The 27,981-nt window shown below is 42.7% G+C and overlaps 1 long non-coding RNA gene across 8 annotated transcripts in view; it reads right to left on the bottom strand.

Moving 5' to 3' along the window:
- Positions 1 to 6,680: 6,680 nt before the first annotated feature.
- Positions 6,681 to 27,981, bottom strand: part of LOC122448635 — a 34,216-nt gene continuing 12,915 nt past the window's right edge. For 2 of the 8 annotated variants that reach the window (XR_006271700.1, XR_006271703.1), the window contains exons 2-4: positions 24,591 to 24,689; positions 21,998 to 22,201; positions 6,681 to 9,887 (exon numbers count right to left, since the gene is read on the bottom strand). This is a non-coding gene — a long non-coding RNA (uncharacterized LOC122448635). Of the gene's footprint in view, positions 9,888 to 17,654; positions 17,723 to 21,997; positions 22,202 to 24,590; positions 24,690 to 27,981 lie in introns of those variants that run through there. The other 6 variants (XR_006271702.1, XR_006271704.1, XR_006271701.1 and 3 more) reach the window with 6 other exon arrangements.

Genomic DNA, 27,981 nt, shown 5'->3' with positions numbered 1-27,981 from the left:
TGCTCTGTGACAATCTAGAGGGGTGGGATGGGGAGGGATATGGAAAGGGGGGTCCAGGAGAGAGGGGACATATGTATACCTGTGGTTGATTCATATTGATGTATGGCAGAAACCATCACAATATTATAAAGCAATTATCCTCCAATTAAAAAAAAAATCTCTAGGGATAGGGACAAGGAATTTGTGTTTTATTTAGCTGTCTAATGATTCTGATACATTTTAAAATGTATGATCATTTAAAATGATATATCAAAGCTCAACTCGCATAAACTGACACAGTAACCCTTTTTCTATCATGCCCTTATAATAAAAGCTCTATTAGTCATGTCTTGGACAGATGGTAACACAGACACAATCTATACACATCCAGAGGCTGCAGTGTGGTAGAAATGACAAGAACCACTATATCTGGTCCTCCTCGCCTTCCTAGTTGCTTGCTGTTAGGTTGGGGCCGCATGACGAGTTCTGGCCACAGGGCTGTGAGTAAGGTTTAGTTGAGTCTTTCACACTGTGCCTTTCCCATGGAGCCCCTGAAGTCATGTGCTGAGATGCAATGTCACGAGACAGTGAAGGCAATGGCCGCCTGAGTCTCCGATGGTCAGATGGAGCATAACTCCTGTCACCCTTCAATGGATGTGCCACGTAGGCAGGGCTAAGTCAGGGAGATGTTAAGGTCACTTGTCATGGCAACGAGACCTAGTGTTGTTCTGCATCATAAAACTAAAACCCTGATTTTGTGTTCATGCACCCATGTATATGAGTGTGTCTGGTCATTTTAAGTTATAAAAAGAGGTCTCCAGCTTTATTAGAATATTGACCTCTTAACATCAACTCCTGTCTTCACAGCTGATTTTACCACATTTCATCCGTGTGAATGAGAGAAAAATTTTTTTTCTGTGGGTGAAAAAAGGACATTAAATATCTTAGGAAAAGTAAATGAGATACAGTGAGTCAGTGAGAAAGGCCCCAGAACTTGCTTTGCTTCGTGATTGACAAAAAATTCACATTAAAAAAATTCAAATCTCTACCTCTAACGATGACAGGAAACGAAATTTCTTTTTAATCCCAAACACACATGTCCTATAAACACTAAATACAGTTGGCCCTCCCTACCCTTGAGTTCAGCATCTGCAGATTCAAATTGGACCCAAGGTTGGTTGAAGTGCAGATATGGACCTCAGGCACAGAGGAGAGTCTGTGAACTATGCCATTCTAGGTAAGAGACTTGAGCTCCACAGGATTCAGGTTTCTGTGAGTGTCCTGGAACTAAACACCTCACAGATATTGAGGGAAGACTGTATTTAACTTGTCACATCATTTCTGGTTGAGTCAGAATCCCTTTTTATTGTGTGTGTGTGTTTTCTTTCTTTCTTTTTTTTTGTCTGCCTGGGTCTTCATTATGGCCTGAGGGCTCCACTCTAGCTGTAACTAACTCATGGACTTACATGTTCCATGGCATGTGGGATCTTAGTTCCCTGAGCAGAGATGGAACCCATGTCCCCTGCCTTGGAAGGCAGACTCTTAACTGGGTCATCAGGGAAGTCCCTAGAATCCTTTCTTAACTTCTGATTATGTTACTCAACACTGGTTGTGGCTCAGTCCAGCCATATCTGCCGTTTAAACTTAGGACCAGCCTTAAAAACAGTGCCAACCCTTCCTAATCCCCTAACCATACCCCTGCTGTGGAGGAAAGACGAAACACAGACCCTGCATCCTTTCACACCTCTTGATGTTAGTTATTTGAGTCTCAAGGCTGGCTTTTGTTTTTCTACAGGTGACAAAAGTATTTTATATATATATATATATATATATATATATATATATATATATATATATATGAAAGTTGCTCAGTAGTGTTTGACTCTTTGTGACCCCATGGACTATACACTGCATGGAATTCTCCAGACCAGAATACCGGAGTGTGTAGCCTATCCCTTCTCCAGGGGATCTTCCTGACCCAGGAATCGAACTGGGGTCTTCTGCATTGCAGGCAGATTCTTTAGCAGCTGAGCTATTAGGCGAAGAAAAGTAGAAAAAAGATAGAGATTGGTGGCAAGAACTACTTTGCTTTATTCCTTTTTTCTCAATCACTGATACTTGCCTTCCTTGTTTTCCATCAGCATAGTCTCTGGTCTCTATTGCTATCTGTTTTTTGCCTTCCATGTCAGATCATTTAGCATGTAAATTATTTTAAATGAGTGATGTGGGACTTTCAGAATCTGATGAATCTACAAAAATGTGGAAAATTCACACATATACTACATTTAGAACCTCAAATTAAGTCAGCCTTATAAGAACTAGATATCCTGTCCTCAACTAAAAGGCTCTAGTTCTTGACTCCTAAATTATTTCTCTGAAATCCTAAGAAATTGGCCCTGGCATTCTCTTAGAATTTGTCAATTCCATTTTCTCAGTAATAAGTTCTTGAGGTTGATCCAGAAGTCAGAAGTCAATTGATTGAGGAGCCAGGGTGGATGGTGTAGATATTTGGCAGAAAACAGCAAAATTCTGTAAAGCAATTATCCTTTAATTAAAAAATAAATTAATTAAAAAGAAAAAAGAAATGGGGTAAGGAGTATAAAACTAATTCTGGCCCATGGCTGTTTCTAGCACTCTCCTGAGAAAGAATGGGCTCTTAGCACTCACTGTACCAACATGAAACTCAGTGGAAACTCTAATACAACAAGAACAAAAATTTTTAAGTAATATTCTTCTCTCATAAGCAAGACAGAAATTCATATCATGCACATCATGAATCAGAGTTGAGATTAATCTGATGCCTCCAAAGGATTATTTCTTCTTTTCCCTCTTTTTCTTTGAGACACCCCTTTGCATAACTTACTGATTTTTTTTCTCTTTCTTCTTTATACCACGTAGTACTTGCTCACCATGTTTTCTGCTCCTTCATGACTTTAGTATTATTTTTAAAATAGAAAAAAAGATACAAGAAAATCCAAACTCACATCCACGTCCTCCTTATGCACTCACACTACTTTTGCACTATTTGGTTCTAGCCAGACTAAAATGGCAGGGAGTTATTAGAGTTATTACTCTTATTTCAAATAAGATGTAAAACAAAATGTTATTCCATAAACATAAACAAGTCACAGAACCTATAATGTTTTCCAATACACTTCTTTATGAAGCTCAACTCTAACAAAAGAAAAATTTGAAGGGAAACAGGAATGCCTTCCAGTATTCTCACCCAGAGAATCCCCTTGGACAGAGGAGCTGGTGGGCTACAGTCCATGGAGTCGCAAAGAGCTGGACATGACTGAGGGACTAAGCACATTGTCTCTTTCTACAAAAGAGTGACTTCTCATGGTTTTGAGGTGGTTCCGCTTTATTCTTCTACTTACATTTGTGGGTTTAACACAGGTCATTCACGAATGTCAGAGGGTGGTAGGTACTCTGACAGCAGCGTTGGAAGACTGCACGGGGCCCCACAGAGCCTGGAGGGGAGGACTGAGTGCTGCCCCGTGGGAGGGCATTAAGCACAGGGTTCACCGGATGGAGCAAGGGAGGGAACAGAGGGTAAGAAAGTGTGGTTCCTGAAAGGTCAGCCCTTTCTCACCTTGGGCTGTGTTTTCATAAAAAGGACAATAAATGCGGCTTATGTCCAGGATGCTCCAATACTTCAGCCACCTGATGCAAAAAGACTCATTGGTAAAGACCCTGATGCTGGGAAAGATAGAGGGCAGGAGGAGAAGGGGGAGGCAGAGGATGAGACGGTTGGACGGCATCATGGACTCAATGGACATGAGTTTGAGCAAACTCTGGCAGTTAGTGAAGGACAGGGAAGCCTGGAGTGCTGCAGTTCATGGGGTTGCAAAGAATCAAAAACAACTGAGCTACTGAACAACGTCCGGGAAAGGTAAAGGATGTGTTTGGCTGGAACTTGAGGGCAGGTGTATAAACCAGGCACAAACCCGGGTATGCCTCAGTCCAACAGGAAAGCCACTCTTCCCCTGCCCTGGGTGGGTAACAGCCTAGGGTCATGTGAGTTGCCACCAAAGATGTTAGAACATTGGAGACATGGCCCACATCCAGCGACCAGTTGACCAAGCCTCTCAATGAGACACCTCGGGGACGCCAAACATGGCCTAGAGCCCACCGTCATCCGTTGCCCAGTCCTATTTCTTTACTTGCTCTTCCTTCCTCTGGTGCCGGGGCCCCCCTTTCACAATTATCCTGCCTGCTCATCTCCAGCTCAGAGTTAGCCTCCTGGGGACTCAAGTCTCAACACTGATACTTGCTTCACTGTCCAGAAAACAACAGCCCACACGTTCAGAATTTTAAACAAAATTCTGTCTTAGTGTGGTACAAACTTCTTGAGGGACTTTGGATTATTGACGGTTAAAATATTGAGCTAATGTCAGAGGATAAATGATTAAACTGGTAATTATTGTTTAGTTTTGTTTTGAAAATGACAACCTTTAAGAACTGAAGGCTTTGCAACTCAGGGACATGAACTTGAAGTCTGAGGGGTTCAATTGACTGATATGATGTCAGGGAGTCAAATGAGCCCGGGTCAAACGAGCTCCAGTTCACAGCCAGCAATTTTTAAAATTTTTAGTTATTACTCAGTTGAACTCCTGTCTCCACCTCCACTAGCAGGGGAGTGGGAAAATATACATTAGCAAATCTCCCCAAGTGAAACACCCTCAGCTGTCTCCATTCCCCCAACAAAGACAAAAGGAAAAGGCCTCTGAACCCAAGGCACCTGTGCTTGTATAGAAATTGGGTAATTACTGAACAATGGGGTAACTCTAGGGGCAGGACTGTCAGGGAGTGCCAGAAATAGCAAGATCAACTGCTTTACCCCCAGGAGAGAAAGAAAGAGAGGGGAAGAAACGGGGAAAAAAGGAGGTGAGATATTTGGGGGGATGAAAAAAAGATCTGGGGAAAGGCAATAACAGGAAGTCCCTAGTACATCAAAATCCCAGGTTGTGTTAAAAATTGCCGTAATGTAAGTTAACTCTTCTGATAAAGATCTGTTGTCTCCTGAAAGAGATGAAACCACAGGCAAGTCAAATGACAAATTAAAAAGATAAAAAGCGACAGAGAGGTGCTGATTTTTTAAAGTTTATTCTGTTCTTGATTTTTTTTTTTTTTTTTTTTGCCCCAGAAAGCAACTGTTTAAAATTAAGAAATAGCTGCAACCCTTCTGTAATATGCTCTGGGGAAGGAAAAAAGAAGAGGAAGGAGAGCAGCTACAAGATTACCAAAAGCCTCGAGGTGCTGGCTTAAATTGGAAATAGTTTGGCCTTTCATCAGAAAGGAAAAAGCAATGCAGAAAGAAATAGATGAACAAATCAGAGAGAAAAACAATAAAATCCTCATTATACAGAGGAAAAATTAAACTACTTGAGAGAACTTATTTAAAACATGTTTGTTAGTATATTCCTTTGGGAAAGAAGTGGCAATGCCGCCCTGAGAGCGATCTCCGTCTGATGTTTCCCCTGCACAGGACTTTAAAGACGTTAGAAAGGAATTACAGATGCAGGGGTTTCTCTCCAGCCACGCTCTCTCCTATGACCACCCCCAGCCTATGATCACCCCTACTCCTTTCTGTGACTGAGAGGCCCACGGTGATCACAGGGGAATATATCAAGAAGCCTCTAGAATATGGTTTTATATACTTACCCTAACAATTCAACAAAATCACAGATTGCAAATTTTGAATGTTGTCCTTGCAAATACTGTGCCACTTCAAATGCAGTCCTTCAGGTAATTACATTTGATTTGAAATCATAAAAGGTAGAATTTTCTTTCTACTTTTTTATTTTTAAAGTTTTTTTTTAAAATAAAATGTATTAAAATGTTGTTGATTTACAATGTTGTGTTAATTTCAGGTGTAAAGCAAAGTGATTCATAAATATATATGTTTCATTATAGATTCCTACAAGATATTGAGCACACTTCCCTGTTGTTTCTCTTCTTGGGCTTCCCTGGTGGCTCAGATGATAAAGAATCTGCCAGGAATGCAGGAAACCCAGGTTCATTCCCTGGGTCAGGAACATCCTCCAGAGAAGGGAATGGCAAACCACTCCAGTAGTCTAGTCTGGAGAACCCCATGAACAGAGGAACCTGTGGGCTACAGTCCAGGGGGCGCAAAGAGTCAGTTCATGACTGAACACTTCTTAGTTATTTCAGCTAGAGTACGCCTTTAGCCTGATTGCCTGATAGTCTTGGGAGGTACGAGTGGCGTGTAGATAGAGGTGAAAATGATTTATAGAATTTTCTTTCTTAAAGAATAATTCACTGAGTTTGGATAATCTATTTTATACATAGGCGAATCTCCTTATCAGTATTTTACTCTCTGAGGTGAACCAATTTAGGTGTCAGGGCCCACGGGTATAAGGAGATAAATCGAAGTACAACCTGAGGAGGAACACTTATCCTTGCCTTTTGGATCATCCTTTGCATGAAGTCCACCCCGAAGTAGTTTGTGATTCATCCTTAAGTAGCTGGTATATTTTTCTACTTTTCTACAAGTTGTGTCTGTTTTGGAAGGGAAGCCTTGAACAGGTGTGGAGGTGGACAAACACACCCCACACATCCTGTGTCTCTCCTACCCTCAGTGGGTGGAGCTGAGTTCCCTCTCCTTGAGTGTCAGCAGGATCGAGTCATACACTTCCAGCCAAGGGAATTTGGTAGAAATGATGAGCTGTCACTTCTATCTTATTTTTAATTTATTCTTTAAAATTGTAGTAAAATGTATATAATATTGATCCTTTTAACCATTTTCAGTACAACGGTTCAGTGTATAGTTATCCTGTGAGAGGCCCCAACCAAGAATCACAGCAGAGCTGTTCCCAGAATCCTGACCCACAGGAGCTGTGAGTGGGCATCTTCAGGGCAAGGTTCAGTCCAGTGACATTCACATTGTTGGGCAACCATCACCACCATTTACCTCCAGAACATTTTCTTCATCCCAGACTGACACACGGCACCCACTAAACAGCTCCCCCCCCCCCTCTGGCAGCCATCATTCTTCTTTCTCTGTGAGTTTGGTTATCCTAGGTACTTCCTACAAGAGGAATCATATTTGTCCTCTCATGATTAGCTAACTTCATTTAGCATAATACCCTCAAGGTTCATCCATGTTGTGGCATGTTTTGGAATTTCCTTTTTAAAGGTTGAATAATATTCCATTGTGTGTATATTCCATATCTTATTTATCAAGGAACACTTGGGCGGCTTCCCCCTTTGGCTATTGTGAATAACACAGCTGTGAACACGGATGTACAAGTCCCTGCTTTCAATTCTTCTGGGTATATACTTGTGAGTGGAATTGCTCGATCATATGACAATTCAAGGCTTAACTTTCTGGATGAACTGTCAAATGGACTTACATGGCAGTGGCGCCATTTGACATTTCCACCAGCAGGACACAAGGGTTCCGATTTCTCTACATCTTCACCAACACTTGTTCTTGTTTTTTGGTAATAGCCACCTTAATAGGTATGAGATGAGATGTCGTCTCTAAGACGCAGATTATTCAGAGCTTGGAGCTTGGGTCTCAGATGTGTGTGGGTCTCTGTCTGCTTCACCCTTGAATCACTCACACGGGAAAGTCACCTGCTCTTTGGTAGGGACAATGTGGGGACAGAATCACTGCAGGGTTGTGAGTCTGCTCCGGCAGCTGGAAGTGGTCCACATGGTGAAGAACGGGGACTCCTGCCAACAGCCTGGGGTGAGGGTCGGGGGCTTGGCAAGGGAGCCTCCTTCAGGTTGCTTTGTGATGACCACAGCCTAGAATGATCCAGCCACACCAATCCCAGAGTCCTGAACCATAGAAACTGCAACATAACGGATGTGTATTGTTTTAAGCCATTAAATGTGAGGTAATTAGTTAGGCAGTGGCAGATAACTAATAAGGGATCAATAACTAATGAAGGGGCAATGTTGGGTCAACAGTTTCACAACTGTCTACTGGGCAGTTCTGGGCACTGGGGTGACCACAGCAAGCACCAGGAAACTTCAGGGTGTGAGTTCCATGGACCTATAGCCTCAGGTACTGTGTATCTCTGACCTCTGCACACTTGTCTGAGACAGTGTCTGCTTTAGGTGGTGATGACTCCAGGACATTTGAGCACAAAGAGACTCTACAGGGGATTGGGTCGGCAAAATCATCGCAAAGTCTGGAAAGGAAGACTCTGGTGGAACTTTCAGAGCTAACTTCAAGACCGACATTGCAGAACTGGCCCTGTGAGTGAACTGCCTCCTTGGTCACCGTGTGAATCCAAAAGCCAGCGACCTGCTGCCCCACGTGGGTCCTGAGAGTTCAGGGCTTTCACTGTCGCAGGGGATCACTTTTGCTGATCCCCACCTCGGAGCGGGGGCCTTCAGGCCACGTCTTAGGCCCTGCCATCTCAGAAAAATCAAATGCTTCCAGAAGCAGCAGAAGTGCAGCCTCTGTCTCCCCCCACTTTCTACAAGTGGCATGGGTGTGGCTGTTGGGTAGAAGCTGGGTGTGTACACGGGGGACCCCAGCCGTACACAGAGAGGGGTATACGGTCTCCACCTGGCATGTCTGCGGAGTAGAGCTCGCTCAGAGAGGCAGAGTGAGCCAGGCTAGGATCTGCCCTCTAACACGATCTGTGGGTGGACAGATGTCCACGGATGCTGCTGAATAAGTAGGACTAGGGTGGACGTGCTGTGCTGATGAGCATCATCTGAAGAGAACTGAAAACAGGGAGCACAGGTATATGGAGTAGATGCTATGTGGCTGGGACTAGATTATGAAATTTGTGTTGTTGTTTTATTTAATACTCACAACCCACTTTCAGGTGGAGAAAGCAAAGCTCAGCAAGATTGAATAACTCGGGCACAGTCCCATGATAGAGGGAGGTTAAAAAAAAAAAAAAAATGAATCAGGCATTTCCTTTGGAGCCCAGGGAACAGGATGCTGCATTCTCAGGGCCACAAGACATAATGATGTAGGGATGGGAGAAGTTTTTACCTATTGAGATGTGGGGAAGTCATTTTGGCTTATACATGATTGAACCTAAACTTTATGTAACTAAAACAGCCTGTTTTATGGCCCATTAAACATGCACTATACATCTGCTTTAACCTTTAAAGGAAAGAATGCATTTGAAAATCAGAATGGAGTCACTGTGGTTCAGGCACCCAGCTGGAGCCGGTGACCATTATGGATGTGATTTCCTGCATCCGTGGGAAGTTGAATTTTCGAACTATATCAGACTCAGGACGTCACCAGCTGTTCTCATAACAGTGTCTGCTGGCACATGCCAGCTGCAACCTTAGGTCTCAGGGTCTCCTCTTGTAACTACACAACCATTTCAGATCATAACCAATCCTTGCTTAGCAAGCTTCCTTACTTCTTGCAGCTCCAATCTTAATTCTTGATGAACAGCTGCTGTGATTTTGTAGTTTTTTCCTTTAGAACCTCCTCTATTTTGTAGCCCAGGGGAACACAATTCAAGGCTTTTTGAATCTATATCTCTCTGGCTGTAGTCTTCAGTTTGGCACGAATAAGACTCCTTTTCACTTCTGTTATTGACCCTTTACTGATGATTTCCGTCAATAGTGGGCAAGGCTGTTTGTTGCTGTTATTTTGGTCTCTGTTTGAATCCCTCAAAATTCACATGTTGAGGCCCTAACTTCAATGTGACTCTATTTGGAGGTAGGGCCTTTATGGGAACAATTAAGATTAAATAAGGTTGTAAGGTTGGGACTCTAATCTGATAGGGGTATTTCTTATAAGAAGAGACACCATAACTCTCTCTCTCTCACCCCCACCCCAGGAAAGGGCCCCGTGAGGACATGGTGAGAAGGCAGTCCTCTATAAGTCAACAAGAGAGCTCTCACTGCAAACCAACTGCCAGACCTTGATCTTGAACTTCCAGCCTCCAGACCTGTGAGAAAATGAACATCTCTTGTTTAAACTGTCCAGTTGATGGTATTATAACATCTCAAGCAGACAAATAGTCTCATAGGTATTATTTGCAAAGGTTATAAGAATAAAAGCATGAACTCCAGAGCCTAACATTTTGGGTTTGAGCCCCAGCTCTGCTGCTTCCTGGCTTTGTGACCTTAGGCAAGTTACCTCTGTGCCTATCAATAATATTTTACCTACTTTGTAGGGTTATTAAGAGGATGAAATGAGTGAATATTTGTAAAACCTAGCTCATGGTAAATGCTATATAAGTATGTGACAAATTAATAAGAAATTGGACTTCCCTGATGGTCCAGTGGTTAAGAATCCACTTGCCAATGCAGCCAACACAGGTTTGATCCCTGGTCCAGGAAGATCCCATATGCCAACGAGCAACTAAACCTGTGTACCGCAACTACGGAGCCTGCATGCTTACAGCCTGTGCTCCACTACAAGAGATGCCACCGCAATGAGAAGTCCATGCACCGCAACTAGAGAGTAGCCCCCACCACCCGAAATGAGAGAAAGCCCATGCACAGCAATGAAGATCCAACGCAGCCAAAATAAATAATAATAAATAAAAGTTTAAAAAATTAATAAGAAACTAAGTCACATGATATTAGTCAGGAAAACGGTAGCCACCTAAGTAGTTTTAGTGAGATTATTACTGGGAATCAGGAATTTAGCCTCTGAAGATAAGGAAGATGGGAATGACAAGAGACAGGGATCAGAGAAAAGTTCCCACCAATCCTTCCTCCCTGAAGTGGGGGGTGCTCAGTGCACAGCTGATAGCCACAGGCAACACCCACAGCCGTCTGTGTCTGCAGGTGCGCACCAGCTTCTTGGAATAGACATGTGCTTACCTTCCACCCACTAGCATCTCTCGATGCTTCTGTCTGCAGGGGAACGTGGAGGGTGTGGGTTTCAGACTGTCCACGGCCCCTGGGAGAGCTCAGGATGGCAGGACTGGCACGAAGGTCATACTGATTGGGTTTCAAACTGACTGAAGATTAGAAGCTGGAGGTTTTACTTAATGTCTGATGATTATTATGTATGCTTTGCCTACATTTCTTTTTTTTTTTTTGGGGGGCGCCCGCCGCCGCCGCCATGCTGCCCGGCCAGCGCGCGCACAGCAGGCGGGGGCAGGGCCCTGCCTACATTTCTTATTCAAATATTAAAGGAGCCCTGAGAGACCTTCTGTTTATAGCTATTATCAATTCTTTAATATAAGACCATAGATTACACTTCTTTTATCTGCCCTTTGTGCCTCGATAGATTATTGCAAACATAATGTATTAGTACTATGAATACTCAAGAAATGTTTAATTTATTGAAAAAAAAACTTTAAAACAAAAAAGACTATAAGCAATACAACTCAAGGCACAACAGAGCAGCCTGAAATTCTTATAGGGGAGATTTGCATTTTTTTCAATTGACTTTTATTTTTAAATTTTTTTCAGCAATCGTAGAATTTATTATTACAATGCAGGTTTAAAGAAAAAGCACCTGTGGCCCATCACAAAGACTCAGGAGCCAACTTGATGGGGCTTCCACAGGCCAGGTCCAGGACAATGTGAGCATCCCAATAATTGTGTTAATACATTGTAAGCCATTGGGAAAGTAGTAATCCACGAGTCCATATTAATAGGTAATAACCACGAATAAGTGATAAATAATTGGGGGCTCACTGATCAAAGTGAAGGGTGTGCTGGAGCTGAAAGTTCACAGTAAAGCCTGGATCAGAGAAGAATCATCGAGATGCTCAATACAGGCAATTTGGTGAAATGCTGGTGTCTCCCCCTGCCAGACTACTTGTTGGTTGAAAGGGAAAAGAAAACAGCAAACTACATGCTCTAGATCGACATCACCAGTGGAGAACAGAGAACTACCACGTGCCTCCAGGAGTGATCCCGAGAAGGGTGTATTACCTGTGTAGTGTTTCGGTCAAGAAGGTAGACCTGCACCTCATCATAAGGAAACTAGGCAAATGCAGAGCGAGGAATGTTCTATTTTAAAAAGGGGTGAAGAGCTGCATTCTTCAAACACTTAAAGAAAAGCTACTGAAACGTTCTAGATTAAAAGGTGACTGAACGAGACATGACAGTTAGATGCAACAACAGACTCCAGATTCAGCTGTGTGCCGGAGGAAATAAATTTTCTATAAAGGACATTATTAACTTAAGAAGACAAGACTGGAACACTGATACCAATGATAGAATGGCATGCATGCTCAGTTGCTAAGTCTTGCCCAACTTTTTTCAAACCCATGGACTGTAGCTTGCCAGGCTCCTCTGTCCATGGGCTTTCCCAGGCAAGAATACTGGAGAGGGTTGCCATTTCCTTTTCCAGGGGATCTTACTGACCCAGGGATCAAACCTACGTCTCTTACGTCTCCTGCACTGGCAGGCAGGTTCTTTACCACTGAGCCACCAGGTAAGCCCAATGATAGATTAAATTAGATAAAAGCATATGTGCGTGCTAGGTCTCTTCAGTTGTGTCAGACTCTTTGTGACCCTAGGGACTGCAGTCCGTCAGGCTTCTCTATCCATGGGATTCTCCAAGGCAAGAATACTGGAGTGGGTTACCATGCCCTCCCCCAGGGGATCTTCCCAACTCAGGGATTGAACCCACATCTTTTATGTCTCCTTCATTGGCAGGAGAGTTCTTTACCACTAGTTCCATCTGGAAGCTCAGATAAAAGCATAGCATGGTGTTAAATTTACTGACGTTAATAACTGTGCAACTGTTAGGAAACAGTGATGTATATGGAGATAAAGAGCTTTAGTGTATGTAACTTACCCCAAACAAGTCAGGGAAAAAAATATTAGAGCAAATGATAAACTGAAGGGGGAAAATACTAATAATGGGGGAACAATGTGGATGTTCTTAGTACTATTGTTATTTTTTCAACTTTTCCATAAACATGGAACTTCTGTGGTGGTCCAGTGGTTAAGAATCTGCCTGCTGATGCAGAGGACCTGGGTTTGATCTCTGATCCAGGAAGATTCCACATGCCTCAGCAACTAAGCGCCAACTGTGCAACAAGAGAAGCCATTGCAATGAAGAGTAGCCCCTACTTGATGGAACTAGAGAAATCCCACACACAGCAACGAAGACCCAGTGCAGACAAAAATAAATAAATAAAAATTTAAAAAGATAAAGTAATTAAGACACAGCATAAACACATCAATGAAACAAAATGTAGGGTCTAGATTCATAAGCGTACAGTCAGGTGACCTTCAATAAAAATTTCAAGACAACTCACTAAGGAAAGTCTTTCAAAACAAAACTTTTCTGTATGGGTGAAATTATTACCACATTAAAAAAAAAAAAAATGGAGAAGGAAATGGCAACCCACTCCAGTATTCTTGCTTGGAGAACCTCATGGACAGAGGAGCCTGGAGGGTCCATGAGGTCACAAAGAGTCGGACACGACTTACGACTGAACAACCACAACAACTTGTAATAATAACTGATCAGATAGAAACTTTTACATGTCCTAATGCAATACTATTAACGAACTATGGCTACTGTGTCTCAATTATATGCCTGACATCCAAAAAAAAAAAAAGGAAGACTTTTAGTCTATGAAATCATCTTTCACTTTTACCTATTTTAATATTACAGATTTCAAATACATAGAAAAACATAAAGGAAACTCTAACCAAATCCTGTGTATGTACTTTTTACAAAGAAAATTTAACAACAGATAAAGGTCAAGCTGATTCTTGGATACGGTCTGAAAATTTAGTAACTGGGAAGGTAGAAACATCGATGGGTGCCTGTGTTCCTAATATTGACCAGAAACAGATAGCCAAATATTTCTCCTGCAAAGAGTACTTTATTTGAGATCAGCAGAGAATTGTAATTTGAGGTATGCAACCATGGGGGACTACATGCAAATCCCTGCACAAAAGGGGAGGAGCCCGATTTTATAGAGGGGACGGGAAGTCGGGAGGGTGGGCCAAAGTGAACAAGGAGTTCAGGGCTTGTCATTGGCTGAGTCCCCAGGAGGAAACAGAGGGAGTCTGTCTTCTTCCTGTGGGGTTCTACTGTCATCACAGGCAGTGAGAGCGCCCCCTGCTGGTCTCAATTCTATTTAATTGGGGTTTCTGATTGATTTTTAAAATTTCATTAAACTTTATGTTTTTAAAAAAATGTTTTAATCGAACGATAATTGCTTTACAGGATTTTGCGGTTTTCTGTCATAAGGAGGCCACCTCCAATAATCTGATTATTGATTTTTTTTTTTTTTTACATCAACAAAAGGGAGCTTGCAAAGTGATGACTTGGAAAGGAGTGTCTCTGTCATCCTTGTGGGCGAGCTCGCTGTGGAGCAGGTGCTCTGTGGACTTTGTCGTGCGGATGAGTGACCGGGTAATGAGAGCACAGCTTGCCCCTCAGAGCCCTGTCCACCCCCAGGCAAGCTTCGAGGCGGTGCTATAGTTCCTCCATTGTGACATCACCTCGTCTCCCAAGTTCATCCACTGCACGTAGGAGGAGGAGACCTTCTGGCCTCACCTCTTTCCTTGTAGCTCCTCCAATAACTCTTCCAATCTACAAGGCCTTGCTCTAGAGATTTTAAGTTAGTCAGAACTGAAATGCTTTCCTGCATATTTAGGTCAACAGAGTTCATTAGTCAATACAGGCAGTTCACATGCATATTCTTTCGTGACTAAGTCTTCCTTCTTCTAATGAATGACATTTGGACCTGAATTCAGGAAATACATTTGGTCCTAAATTGCACATGCAAAAGAGAATAGTTAAAGAGTGATTTCGTGCAGGTCCCCTGAGAAGCAGATGACAAGCAGGGATGAGATGGATAAGAGATGTAGTGGGGAAACACTGGTGAGGGACGATGGGGAAGGAGTAGAAGGAGGCAGGAGAGCCAGCAGACCCTGAGGCAGGTCTGGCACCCATGAAGGAGAGAAGGAAGGGAGATGGAGTGGGAGGAGGAATAAAAGTGCTGAGGAACGCCATGGACTGCTTTGTGGTTCTAAGAAAATTTCAGTCAGTCTGGAAGGGTCTTTTGAGCCAAAGTCATCCATCAGAGGAGCCCCTGCCTCCCAGGAGTAATATCCCTAACGTGCCTGGTCACTGGCCAGTGCAGCCTGTAGGAAGATTAACCTGGCTGCCAGCATGTCAGCAGCCACGACCAGAAGCCAATTATACCTCCTGCCCTAGAAAATCTGAGGGGCACATTCTTCTGGCCACGACAGACAGTAATTTGCATGACTTAAAAAAATTTTATTTTTAAAATTGTTATTTATTTGCTTATTGGCTGCACTGGGTCTTTGTTGCCGCACACGGGCTTTCTCTAGTTGCGGCGAGTGCAGGCTGCTCTTCCTTGTGGTGCACGGGCTTCTCATTGCAGTGGCTTATCTCGTGGTGCACGCAGGCATGCGGGCTTCAGGAGTTGCGAAGGCAGGGGCTTCAGTAGATGTGGTGTACCGGCTTAGCTGCTCTGCAGCATGTAAGATCTTCCCAGACCAGGGATGAAACCACTGTCCCCTCTGCACTGCAAGGCAGATTCTTAGCCACTGAACCACCAGGGAAGCCCCGGTAATTTGCATTATTCAGACTTCGAAACCCTCAGATTTCACCTGAAATGGTGGTTTGATCCAAGGCAAGTTTGGGACTTAGGCCTTAATCTTCCTGGACCCTGGTCTCAGTCCCACTTGACTGTGAACAAAGACTTGCAGTTAGAGCATTGTAAGTGGAAAGCGAATAAAGGATCCACGTCTTGCTGAAAATGTTAAGCTATAGCCCTGCTGCAGAGTGACTTCTGCTTTCATTTCAAAATGTGGTAGGTTCATCACTTCCCTCCAGTCTCAGAAAGATAGCAATTCAGGATGTTGGGTGTTGGATGCCTGTTTGACTCTCCAAAACTAGTGGCTGTCACGTTGAAGGTTTACTTAATTATTTTTATAGACTGATGTATAGACCAAGAGAGATTCAAATTCGCCTTTGCTGCCACATGAGACGGGGTTTCCCCTGTGGCTCAGCGGTAAAGAATCCACCTGCAATGTAGGAGAGGCCAGTTTGATCCCTGGGTCGGGAAGAACCCCTGGAGGAGGCAATGGCAACCCACTCCAGTATTCTTGCCTGGAGAGACCCATGGACAGAGGAGCCTGGCAGGCTACAGTCCATGGGGTCCCAAAGACTTGGACATGGCTGAAGCGACTTGCTGCTGCTAAGTCACTTCAGTCGTGTCCGACTCTGTGTGATCCCATAGACGGCAGCCCACCAGGCTCCCCCATCCCTGGGATTCTCCAGGCAAGAACACTGGAGTGGGTTGCCATTTCCTTCTCCAATGTGTGAAAGTGAAAAGTGAAAGTGAAGTCGCTCAGTCGTGTCCGACTCTTAGTGACCCCATGGACCTCAGCCTACCAGGCTCCTCCATCCATGGGATTTTCCAGGCAAGAGTACTGGAGTGGGGTGCCATTGCCTTCTCCGACTTAGCACACATGATATATGAGAATGTCACCTTCTGAAGGGCCACCTTTGCCTCCATGATCCACGATTCTCAGGATCTCTGCCACCAGTTGGACAAGTAGAGCTGACTTTTGCCCATAAGGTGATGGTTTAGGAAGCCAGTATTATCAGGAGGGCTTAGGAGTAGGTACTGGATACATGGTCACTAATCAGTGATATTCAAAGGCACAAGCCATGTACTCTCCTGGATGGGCTGGGGAGGGAGAAATGCCCAGTTTGTGGGGGCTGGGGGTAGAGAACCACAGGGAGAAAAGCAGCAACAAGTTCCCCACTTTCTTAAGGAAAACGTGAGCACTCAGGTGCAGACTGTAAATGGGGAGCCAATCTCCCAGAAATACTGGGGTAAAGAGTCAGAGACTACAGTAGTTAAGAGTCTGATTTAATGTTGGACTGGTGGTCTGTGGACTTAGGGCTCTTTGTCTAATTTACAGAGCATCTGACTTATTCCAGAGTCTGGAACTTTCCTGCTTTGCAGACAGGGTTGCTAAGCAGGCCTGGAAGCAAACTCCTAGGGTTTAGAACATCATAACCTCAAGAAGCTAGAAGTATAATTTCATGGACTCACATTTCAGATGAAAATTTCCCTAATAACACTACATGATAGAAACAGACATTTCACACACTGAATATCAACTTACTGAAAAGTAAGAGATTAAAAAAATAAAACACACAGTAGGGACTCCATTATCAACAGGAGACTAAAATAGGATCATAGAATAACTGTAAATTGGCCTATACTCATGTGTCATCAAAACCACTGAGAAATTCTCAAGTTTTCATCACCTTTTGATAATGTGAGGCGAGTAAACAGTCCTTTCATATCATTGATGTGTTGGCTGCCATCTCCAGGCACAGTACAAGCGCTAAGTCAATGCTTCATCAAGGCTGAGTGTAGGTTTCTGTGACATTCAGAAGACAGTAGGCTTCTGCTATATTCCTGTGCCTTTATAGGAACTTTAACCTCTATCTGATAAATTTCACAGTAGAGGCACTTCTTTGAAGATTATTTCTTTAAAGGTACTTAATCCTCTAATTTGGGAAGGCAATGGCACCCCACTCCAGTACTCTTTTGCCTGGAAAATCCCATGGATGGAGCAACCTGGTAGGCTGCAGTTTGTGGGGTCGCTAACAGTCGGACACGACTGAGCGACTTCACTTTCACTTTTCACTTTCATGCATTGGAGAAGGAAATGGCAACTCACTCCAGTGTTCTTGCCTGGAGAATCCCAGGGACGGGGGAGCCTGGTAGGCTGCCATCTATGGGGTTGCACACAGTTGAATGAAGTGGCTTAGCAGCAGCAGCAGCAGCAGCAGAATCCTCTAATTAGCAAGATTAACAGAGATACTTTCAGTCTTGGGAATGCTTGGTAAGTTTAACAATCTTTATTTTTCTCTAAGCTTTCTTCCCCCCCCCCCCCCCCCCCCGCCAAATACGGATCATGAAGTGCATAATGCAGCAACCTTATAGGGTTTTTAAAGGGAAAAAATAAAGATTTATATTTAACTTACTCTTAAATACACAGGGAAAATTACTAAATCACATAGCTAAGATCAAGTTTAAGGAATTTGGGACTTAGGGGAAATTACACTGTGCTTTGTACTTTTTGCCTTCTTCCCTGCCTGTAAAAAAATACTAATGTGATATAATGTAGTTAAAATTAGATTTTGAGGGGAATAGAGGTGGGGAAAAGAAACAGAGAAAAGCAGAGGCTTTGAGAGAGAAACAAATAAGAGAAAAGTAGGTGTGGGTTTGGCCCAGAGACTGGGAGAACACTGTATAGACTAATTTCATGCATGTGTGTCTGATAGTATCCAGGGTCCTTATTTAGCAGGGTCCTTGTTTTAGCTCACTATGAAAGTGAATGTGGCTCAGTCGTGTCCGACTCTGTGACTCCATGGACTATGGAATTCTCCAGACCAGAATACTGGAGTGGGTAGCCTATCCCTTCTCCAGGGGATCTTCCCGACCCAGGAATTGAGCCGGGGTCTCCTGCATCGCAGGCGGATTCTTTACGAACTGAGCTATGAGGGAAGCCCATCAGCTTACTATGATACATCCCTTTCTCTAATTCACTGCCTTCTTGAGTTTGGTGCCTGGCGTCTCTAATGCCTGGGCTCTCTGATGACCGTTTCGGTGTGTTTTACCCAGAAGTGGCTCTGTGCACAGCAAGTTCTTCTCTAAGTCTGACTTGTTCCCAAGGCACATCTCTCTGTCACGCTGATTGTTAAGACAATGGGTTGTTTATTAACGAGGTAGGAATCAAGAAACTGTGTTTCTAGCTGTGTTATCTTAGACAAACCATTTAATCCTTTTATTCTGATTCCTTGTTGTTGAAATGAAGAGGTTGGACTAGGCATCTTTCAGCTTTAAGTGTCTGTCTATATCTTTAACCCTGGAGAAGGGAATGGCAATCCACTTCAGTATTCTTACTTGGAGAATCCCTATGGACAGAGGAGCCTGGCCAGCTACAGTTCATAGGGTCGCACAGGTCGGACCTGACTGAAGCGACTTAGCATGGCACTATATATTTAACCGTTACCCTTAACCAATCAGTCTGAAATTCCTTGGTCAGCGCCAGTGAGATAATTCACCTGATAGACTCTTTTGTCCCCCAAAAGTAGGCGACCTAGCCTGAAATAATTCATTTTTTTTCATTTATGACTTCCTGTCCCTCCCTTCCTGTGCCTCTAAGAACCTTTGCTTTTCTGCAGCTTTTTGAGACTCCTTTCTTTTTGTGAGATGGTATGCTGCCCAGTTCATGAATCGTTTAATAAAGCCAATTATTTCTTAAAAAAAAAAAAACAGTTACCCTTTACAGGTATTTGTTCAAGGTTGATATTTCCACTGGGAGCTGAGCTGATGAGAATAATGTGTAAGTGTAATTAAAAGATTCATTAATTGCCACTACTGTAAGGAGAAGTAAAACATATTTGTTAGAAGTGGATATTTTCATTTTGGAGTAGGCTGATAAGAGTACTTACCCATTGTGGATTCATTCAGACTCAATTCAGAATCCATATATTTTACTCCTACGCTGCCACTAGTTACTTTTGCTATTTATGAGTCATTTATGAAATGAATATTCATTATTAGCCAACCTCTTTAGATCATTGGGTATGTTTCTGATAAGAAAACTTTTATAAAATCTAGGAAAATTATTAAGCATTTATTAATGTTTAAGGCTCTATTTCACTAATATATCTTAACTGTGACAAGAGAAATATAACATACTGAGAATTTAGATATATCTGAAGCTGACTTCTTTTTATTTAGATCACATTCATGAATTAAGAAGCTAAGTCAACATAAATTTTCAGACAGATAAAAAAAGAAATGAAAGAAATTTGACAGACAGATTGAGAGAGATGTAGGATCTATCAAGGAGGACACACACAATTTCAGAAAGAGAATATAGATAGTAACCAAAGCAACAACAGAGAAAAATATAAGTTTGATGCAGCCATCATATGCCAAGCAGATTACATTTTAAGAGACTGATATTTAGCCACATCCTCCTAAAATTTTACAAGAATGACAAAAAACTCTTAGAAGCTTTATGACGTAAAGAAAACAAAATAAACAATGAGTTCTAAGGCCAAGGACCCAGGGATTTCCCTTGTTGTCCAGTGGTTAAGTATCTACCTTCTAACGCAGGAGATGCAGGTTCAACCCTGGTTGCGGAACTAAGATCCCACACGCTGCAACCACTGAGCCTGCATGCCACAACTAAGACACGGCCAAATAAATACACAAATGTTTCTAAAAGTTAAATAATAAGGCACAGGACCCATGCTTCCAAATTTTAAATTTTTTTCCAATTCTTATTGTATTTATTGTCATATACATTTTAGTTCTTGGGTCTATCTTCTCAAATCTTGTCACTCATCAAACTCCTGTGTTTTCTCATACGTATTGTATATTGTCTCAACTGGAAAACTGGAAATGACTTTAAACTTATTAACTTTCTGGTCAAGAACATTCTTTAAACATAGACTACTGTACTCTTCTGTAGAAATACAGATTTAAGATTTTTAGTAACAGCTCATATGGTCCCTAAACACCACTAATAACTAGTTTCACATAATAAAGTGAATCTAATTTTTGCTTTTTGTCCGTATTATATTTTAAACCAATTTTGGTTAATGGTTATCTATAGAGATTTTTAAATGTATTGTATCTTTGAAATTAAGTAAAAATTATATGTGTAGACTTAGATGGCAAATAAATACATTCTAATAGAAGGCAAGTTTCTCTATTAGTACTTTCTCAAATAAGGAGAAGGGTATGTGTTTCCCTTCATTGCTGACTACAGTGTTCATGTAAAGATTAGGAATACTAATTTTGTAGGATTAGGTGGCTGCTCTTTGATCAAGGGAAGATTATTTTCCACATGCATCCCATCGGCTACAGTAATAGGGATGATGACAATGTATGATAATGATGATGACAATAGTTAACATTTATTGAAATATAATCACTAAAACAGGAGTCAGCAAATTTTTCTGTAAAGGGGCAGATAGGAAATAATTTAGACTTTGCAAGCCACAGTCTTAGTCTCAATTATTCAGCTCTGGTATCATAGTATTAAAGAAGCTATTGTTCAGTCACTAAGTTGTATCCAACTCTTTTCAACCCCATAGACTGCAGCGCTCCAGACTTCCCTGTCCTTCACTATCTCCTGGGGTTTGTTCAAATTCATGTCCAATGAGTTGGTGATACCATCCAACCATCTCATTCTCTGCTGCCCCATTCTCTTCCTGCCCTCAATCTTTCCCGGCATCAGAAATCTTTCCCCACCATCCCATTTCACTGGGTCAGCTCTTCACATCAGGTGGCCAAAGTACTGGAGTTCAACTTCAGCATCAGTCCTTCCAATGAATATTCAGGACTGATTTCCTTTAGGATGGACTGGCTGGATCTCCTTGCTGTCCAAGGGACTCTCAAGAGTCTTCTCCAGCACCACAGTTTGAAAGCACTTTGGACAATATATAATTAAATGAGCATAGCTGTGTTCCAATAAAACTTTATTTACTTTATAGGTCAGTCAAAACTTTATAGGTCAGGGTTCAGATTTGGCCTGAGGGCTGGCCCCTGGATTAAATAATTGAGGATATTTGAATTCCAGTGAATTACTTTATTGTAGTTAAGTGTTGTATTTCTTTAACTCCTGCTTTAAATTCCATTATTCTTTAAAATATATGCTGGTTCAGACAGTGAAGAATCCTCCTGCAATGCAGGAGACCTGGGTTTGATCCCTGGGCTGGGAAGATCCCCTGGAGAAGGGAATAGCAATTCACTCCAGTATTCTTGCCTAGAGAATTCCATGGACAGAGGAGTCTGGTGGGCTACAATCCAGGGGGTTGCAAAGAGTCGGACATGACTGAGCAACGAATACTTTCAGTATATAAATAAAGGTATATTAGATTTATTTTAGTCTTAAAAAATTATCCCCATATCATGCATGTTTGCTAAAGATTCAAAGCAACATTTTCTGTTTGAACAATAATAATTAGCATCTACTTTTTAGTAACAGTGTTAATTTTTACTGTATAACCAATCATCCCCCAAATGTAATGACTTAAAAAGCAGAGTACCAGTACTTGCTCACAGTTCTGTAGGTCAGTCCTTTGGGTCTGTCTTTGCTCCATGGAGGGTCAGCAGCTCTCAGTTCCCTGCCAGTGTGTAGCTCTCACCTGCAGAAGCTGGATTGGCTGGCACGGCCTGGTCCTCTTTCCATGTACTCTGGGTCCTCTCTCCATGTACTCTTTCATCCTTTACAAGACTAGCCTGAGCTTTTTCTGAAAAGTGGGTATGTGATAGGGAAGAACAAATGTGAATTCATATTGGATCTGTTTCTTTTCCATTAATCTTTGTACTCTATGCTTTTGTTACAAGTTCATCACTAAAGGGATGTTGTCTATAGCTTAAAATGTACATAATGGTCTATCTCTGGGAATCCTGCCTCCCATGCCTGAGAGTTAAGGTTGAAAATACCTTTGTTTAGCTTATGGGAAACATCCAGATGAAGCCCATCTGTGAATGGATGTAGGAAAGAAGAAATTAACACACCCCCCCTGGGGTCTGGCTGGAACCAGGAAATAATTTGCTACAACTTATCACTGATGCTGAAGCTGAAACTCCAATACTTTGGCCACCTCATGTGAAGAGTTGACTCACTGGAAAAGACCCTGATGCTGGGAGGGATTGGGGGCAGGACGAGAAAGGGACAATAGAGGATGAGATGGTTGGATGGCATCACCGACTCGATGGACATGAGTTTGGGTAAACTCCGGGAATTGGTGATGGACAGGGAGGCCTGGCGTGCTGCGATTCATTGGGTTGCAAAGAGTCGGACACGACTGAGCGACTGAACTGAACTGAACTGATCACCTTTTTCACTTTACTTCCTCACCTTCCCCTCTTTGTTCTATAAAAGAAACTAGCATTCAAATCCCAGCAAAATGGATCTTTGGGACAGTAGTCCACCATCTTCTCTGCCTGCTGACTTTCTGAATAAAATCACTATTCCTAGCCCCAGCAGCTTATTTCTCAATTGATTGGCTTGTCACGCATTGAGCAGTATGAGCTTAGGCTTGGTAACAGGCAGAGTCTTCAACAGCAGGAGAGGGAGGGGCTGTGTGCACAGGTGCTGGTCAAGCCTCCACTTGCACTACATTTGCAGGGCAAGTCCCATGGTCAAGTCCAGATTTAAGGACTGGAAACAGACGGTCTCCTGAGGAAGGCACTGCAAAGGCACGTTGCAAAGAGACACACAAGTGCACCAGAGAGTACTGAGAGGCTGCAGGACGGACTGGGGTCCTAGGAGTTGTGTCACATGTGCTCGCTTACTCCAGATCTGCTTTGCTGTCAGCCATGTAGGGTGTGTAAACCAGTTGACTCCAGAACTGGCTCATCATTAGGCATGGATTTTGTACAACAGGGGCAAATAAGCATATGTGTTGCTTAAAGCCATTTAAGTGATGTCCCTGCACAGAGTTGTCATTTAGACTGTTTTCAGTTTTCATTCTTGCCCACGTCTTTCCACGACCAGGCCAAGACCACAGCCATATAGTTAGTTAGTTTAGATACATACAGGGTCTGTATGTATCTAAGAGGATTTAAAGCAGCTACTCAATTTCTTGTTCTCAGTTCTCTTGTGTATTAGAGAAACACATTCCTCTCCATCTGAGCCCAAAGCCTGGCCTCCAGTCTAAGTAAAAGATGCACTCTTGATGGCCAAATATACCCCTACCCAGTTTAACACTAAAATGTTCTTAACTCCAGTTCCATTTTTCTGAGAATTCAGTGTCAGGCTTCTCTCTCTTAAATGGTAGCTCTCAGGCTCTTACATCCTTGCAGAAAGCATGGTTGCTCTAAAAACTTGAAAGTATTTTGACTTTTCTCAGTGTTTACCAGCCCATCTCAGTGACACAAGGCTCGTACTCTGATTTTCTTTGAAACCATTGTCTTCTGCATTAAATATTGTCATATGCCTATCACCCCATCACCAGGATAGACTGCCAAATCTGTATTTATTTTCTAATAGAAGTTGGGAAGTCTATAACTCTCCTTTTTAAGGTTTTGACTTTTCCTAATAAGTGCCAGCATGTTTATTAAACAAGTCTCCAAATAAAAAATCTCTTCTACATGTTTGCTGCTCTGTAACAAAAATATATGCTAAATTTAAGAAAAATACATGTTATAAAAAGCGTATACTATAAAATGAAGCCTAAATTGACCTACTTTTTAATTCTTCCTCAAGTCTAAGTCTTGATACAGTCATTCCTCTTTAAAAAAAGTTTCTGTGCTTGCTATCGCTGATAGAAAAACAAGGTTGATTTACAAAATATACCAGAACTTGGCCAAAGTTGAGACACACTGTTAATGGAAAGGGAGTGAACAGGGTAACTCCCAAAGAAGGGGACAAGAAAATGCTCTTTTGAGAAAACAGAGTAGATTTTATCACAATCTATTTTTTTCTATCTCTTCCTACTTTGGACTTTAATCACAGTCTTAGAGTTGCAGACAAACATCTAGGAGTATCCCTCTCTCAAGACTTTTCGTATTTGTCTAATACAGTATTCATTTTCAAAGTAGACTATAATTTGGGGGCTGTTTGGACTTTCCAGGATTTCCGTAACCAGTGATCATGCTGCTGGAAGTTTTTGGTTAAGAGCAGTCCAGTACCTGAGCAGGATCCTATGGGGGCATTCCAGGGACAGATCCCCCGCTGGGTCCTCTGTCTGCCTCTTGTTTATGGAAAAAACTTAAGTCTCCGAGGCCTTCCTGAGTTCCAAAGAACACATTTAATCAGAGAAGTAAGAGAATGCAGAAACAAAGGAAAACAGTCCAGCAAGACATGATAATGATAGTTTAGCCATTAAAGTCAAGGACATTCAGCTCCTCTTCAAGGGCTACAAATAATATTCTGAGCCATATCCTTGAGCTATTTTGCAGGTACTGAAACCCTCACCAGGTAGAAGTTAAATGCATACTGATCACCAGCTTGTGATCAGACCAGCTGGAATTGGAAGGTTTCTGATTTTCATTCCTGATTACCTCATCACCAACCAATCAGAAGAATGTTCATGAGCTGATCACACACCCTGAAGCCCTCTTCTTCACTCGGTCCTTAAAAACCTTTCCCTGAAAGCCTTTGGGGAATTTGGGCCTTTTGAGAATTAACTGCCCATATTCCTTGGCCCCACATTGGGGCCAAACTGAAACAGGACACTGGGAATTTAGGGAACAATCTTGAAAGGAATGACATAGCCTGAGGACATAACATAGACTGATTAGCATCAAACAGATATAAGATGGCAGACAAATCGACTTTCACTAGACCTTGAGTCTAGTGTGAATCTCAGTGTGCACTCACTGTAACGTATCAGCAAGCTAAGTGATAACCCTACAGACATCATGATAGTTGCAAGTCCATAAAGGTCATAAAGGTGGGTGGTGGCCCAATTTCTGAAAACACCCACCCTTTCCCCAGGTGGTGCTAGTGGTAAAGAATCCACTTGCCAATGCAGGAGACCTAAGAGATGGGGGTTCGATCCCTGGGTTGGGAAGGTCCCTTGAAGAAGGACATGGCAACTCACTCCAGAATTCTTGCCTGGAGAATCCGAGGGACAGAGGAGCCTGGCGGGCTACAGTCCATTGGGTCGCAGAGTTGGACATGACTGAAGTGACCAAGCACATAGCCTTCCCCAAGATAGCTGGAATATCCCTCCCACTCACCAGCCTAAGAAATGACCCACCCCTATAAAAACTGACACCCTCTTACCCGGCTGCAGCTCTCGCCTTCTGAGGTGTCCCATACTTTGTGGAATGTGTTTCTCTCTAAATGAATCCACCTCTTACTTATCATTTTGTCTCACACTGAACTCTTTTTGCAATGAAGTATCAAGAACCTGAACTCCATTAAGTCCTGAGAGCAGGTGTGTGATCTCAGTTAAAAGACTTGGTTCAAGTCCCAGCCTGGGTTTTGCCTGGGTTCAAGTCCCAGTCACTTGGGTTCAGGTTTCAATCTGAGTTGCAGTTTCAAAATGTTGCACTTTCCTTCACCAGAACCTGGGGTCACTAGATTGTTTTTATGGCCTGTAGGTGAAGTGGACCCAAATTTGGTTCTGTAACAGTCCCTTTTACTTAAGCTCAACAAAGAAAAATGTGAAAACCAAAGAGGTAAACCTAAGATTTTGTTTTAGCTGATTTGAGGGAAAATGTGAAGCCTCATCACAAAGTACTTCTCAACAAAGCGTGCCTGGGTGAATTTCCTGGTGAAATTCAGGCCAGAGACAGACGTGAGTGAGCCCTGGTTTGCTGCACCGGGTTCCCCTAGTGAAGGGTTCTGTCCTCCTTTGGAAGAGCTTTGTTTGGAAAGGATCTGAAGAAGCAAAAGGGAGGAACAGGTTCTGAAGGTTATCGCTATCCGTCAGATTTCTGTGGGAGCCCCTCCAGGGCTGCTGCGCCCAGCACCTGTGGTTTTCTGGAGCTCCTGTGTTGATGGTGCAAGGAAGCTGCACTTGGTAGGGACTGCTCCTGACTTCCTGAGATCTCAATGAGCTCTACATCTCTACTGTAGAGTGTAGGTTTGTCTGTAGGTGCAGGGAGCTCACTGGAACTGATGGAAGTAACGGTGTCAGGAAAGGAGGGTGACGAGGAATTCACGGTAGCAGATGGAGCAAGCCTGAAGGAGAAGCTTGCCAAAGGCTTGCATCCATATTTCTCCCCACAGCCTCCCTTTCTTTTCCTTTGCAGGGTCTGTCTCTTCATCCCTTTTCCTTCTTTCCTATTTCTTCTTACTTTTATTATTGACTATTCACAACTTCTTTTCCTTATTGTACTTCTTTTGGTACTGCTGTGTGCATGCTTAGTCACGTCCAGCTCTTTGTGAACCCATGGACTGTAGCCTGTCAGGCTCCTCTGTCCATGAAATTTTCCAGGTAAGACTACTGGAGTGGGTTGCCATTTCCTTCTCCAGGGGATCTTCCTGACTCAGGAATCAAACCTGCATCCCTTCCATCTCCTGCACTGGTAGGGGGATTTGTTACCACTTGTGCCACCTGGAAAGCCTCCTTTGATACAATCAATCATATTCTTTTTTATTTTTATGTTTGACCACACCACATGGCTTACAGGATCTTAGTTCCCCAACTGGGGATTGAACCTAGGCAGAGCAGTGGAGGTGCTGAGTCCTAACCACTGGATCACCTGGGAATTCCAATCCTACTCTTTTATTTTTTTTAAGATTTTTCTGATGTGAACCATTTTTAAAGTCTTTATTGAATTTGTTAAATATTGCTTCTGTTTTTTGTTTTTTCTTCTGACTGTGAGGCATGTGGGATTTTAGCTACCTGACCATGGATTGAACCTGTTCCTTCATTGAAAGGCAAAGTCTTAACCACTGGACCGCCAGAGAAGTCACCCCCCTATTCTATTAAAAGACCTCTTTCTACTCAGTTTTTGTTCCTCTGATAAGTACTGGGATAGAAAGAGCCGTAATTGAGATGAATGGTATTTCCAAATTAATATATTATTTCATAGAATGTGCTGTATGCTCAGTCACTCAGTCATACCTGACTGTTTTGCAACCCCATGGACTGTAGCCCACGAGGCTCCTCTGTTGATGGGATTTTCCAGGCAAGAATACTGGAGTGGGTTTCCTTTTCCTACTCCAGGGGATCTTCCTGCAGGGACTGAACCCGAATTTCTTGTGTCTCCTGCATTGGCAGGTAGATTCTTTACCACTGCTCCACCTGGGAAGCCTATTTTATAGAATACATTTTTTATATTTTTGCTCAGCATAGGTAACTAAGAAATTTGACTAAGACATTTCACCTTTTAATTTCCTTTCCTAAAAGTTATACACTAAGAGCCTGGGGTCAGTGACCTGTGGGATGGCTGCTTGTGGTGGGGCAGCCACTGTTTGGCTGCCTGATTTGGTCTCTCAGCCTCTGCTTTGAGAACCCTTTACTACAAGTCATTTTTGGAAGTGGCTTCTTTCCTTCATGGGAACAGAAGGCTGTAGGACCAGGCAAATAGCAGGGAGAGGAGTAGTGAGCCTGTTATCGAGGAC

This window comes from Cervus canadensis, chromosome 10, assembly GCF_019320065.1.
Source record: "Cervus canadensis isolate Bull #8, Minnesota chromosome 10, ASM1932006v1, whole genome shotgun sequence".
Classification (NCBI taxonomy): domain Eukaryota; kingdom Metazoa; phylum Chordata; class Mammalia; order Artiodactyla; family Cervidae; genus Cervus; species Cervus canadensis.
This window is presented reverse-complemented; position numbering and strand designations above follow the sequence as displayed.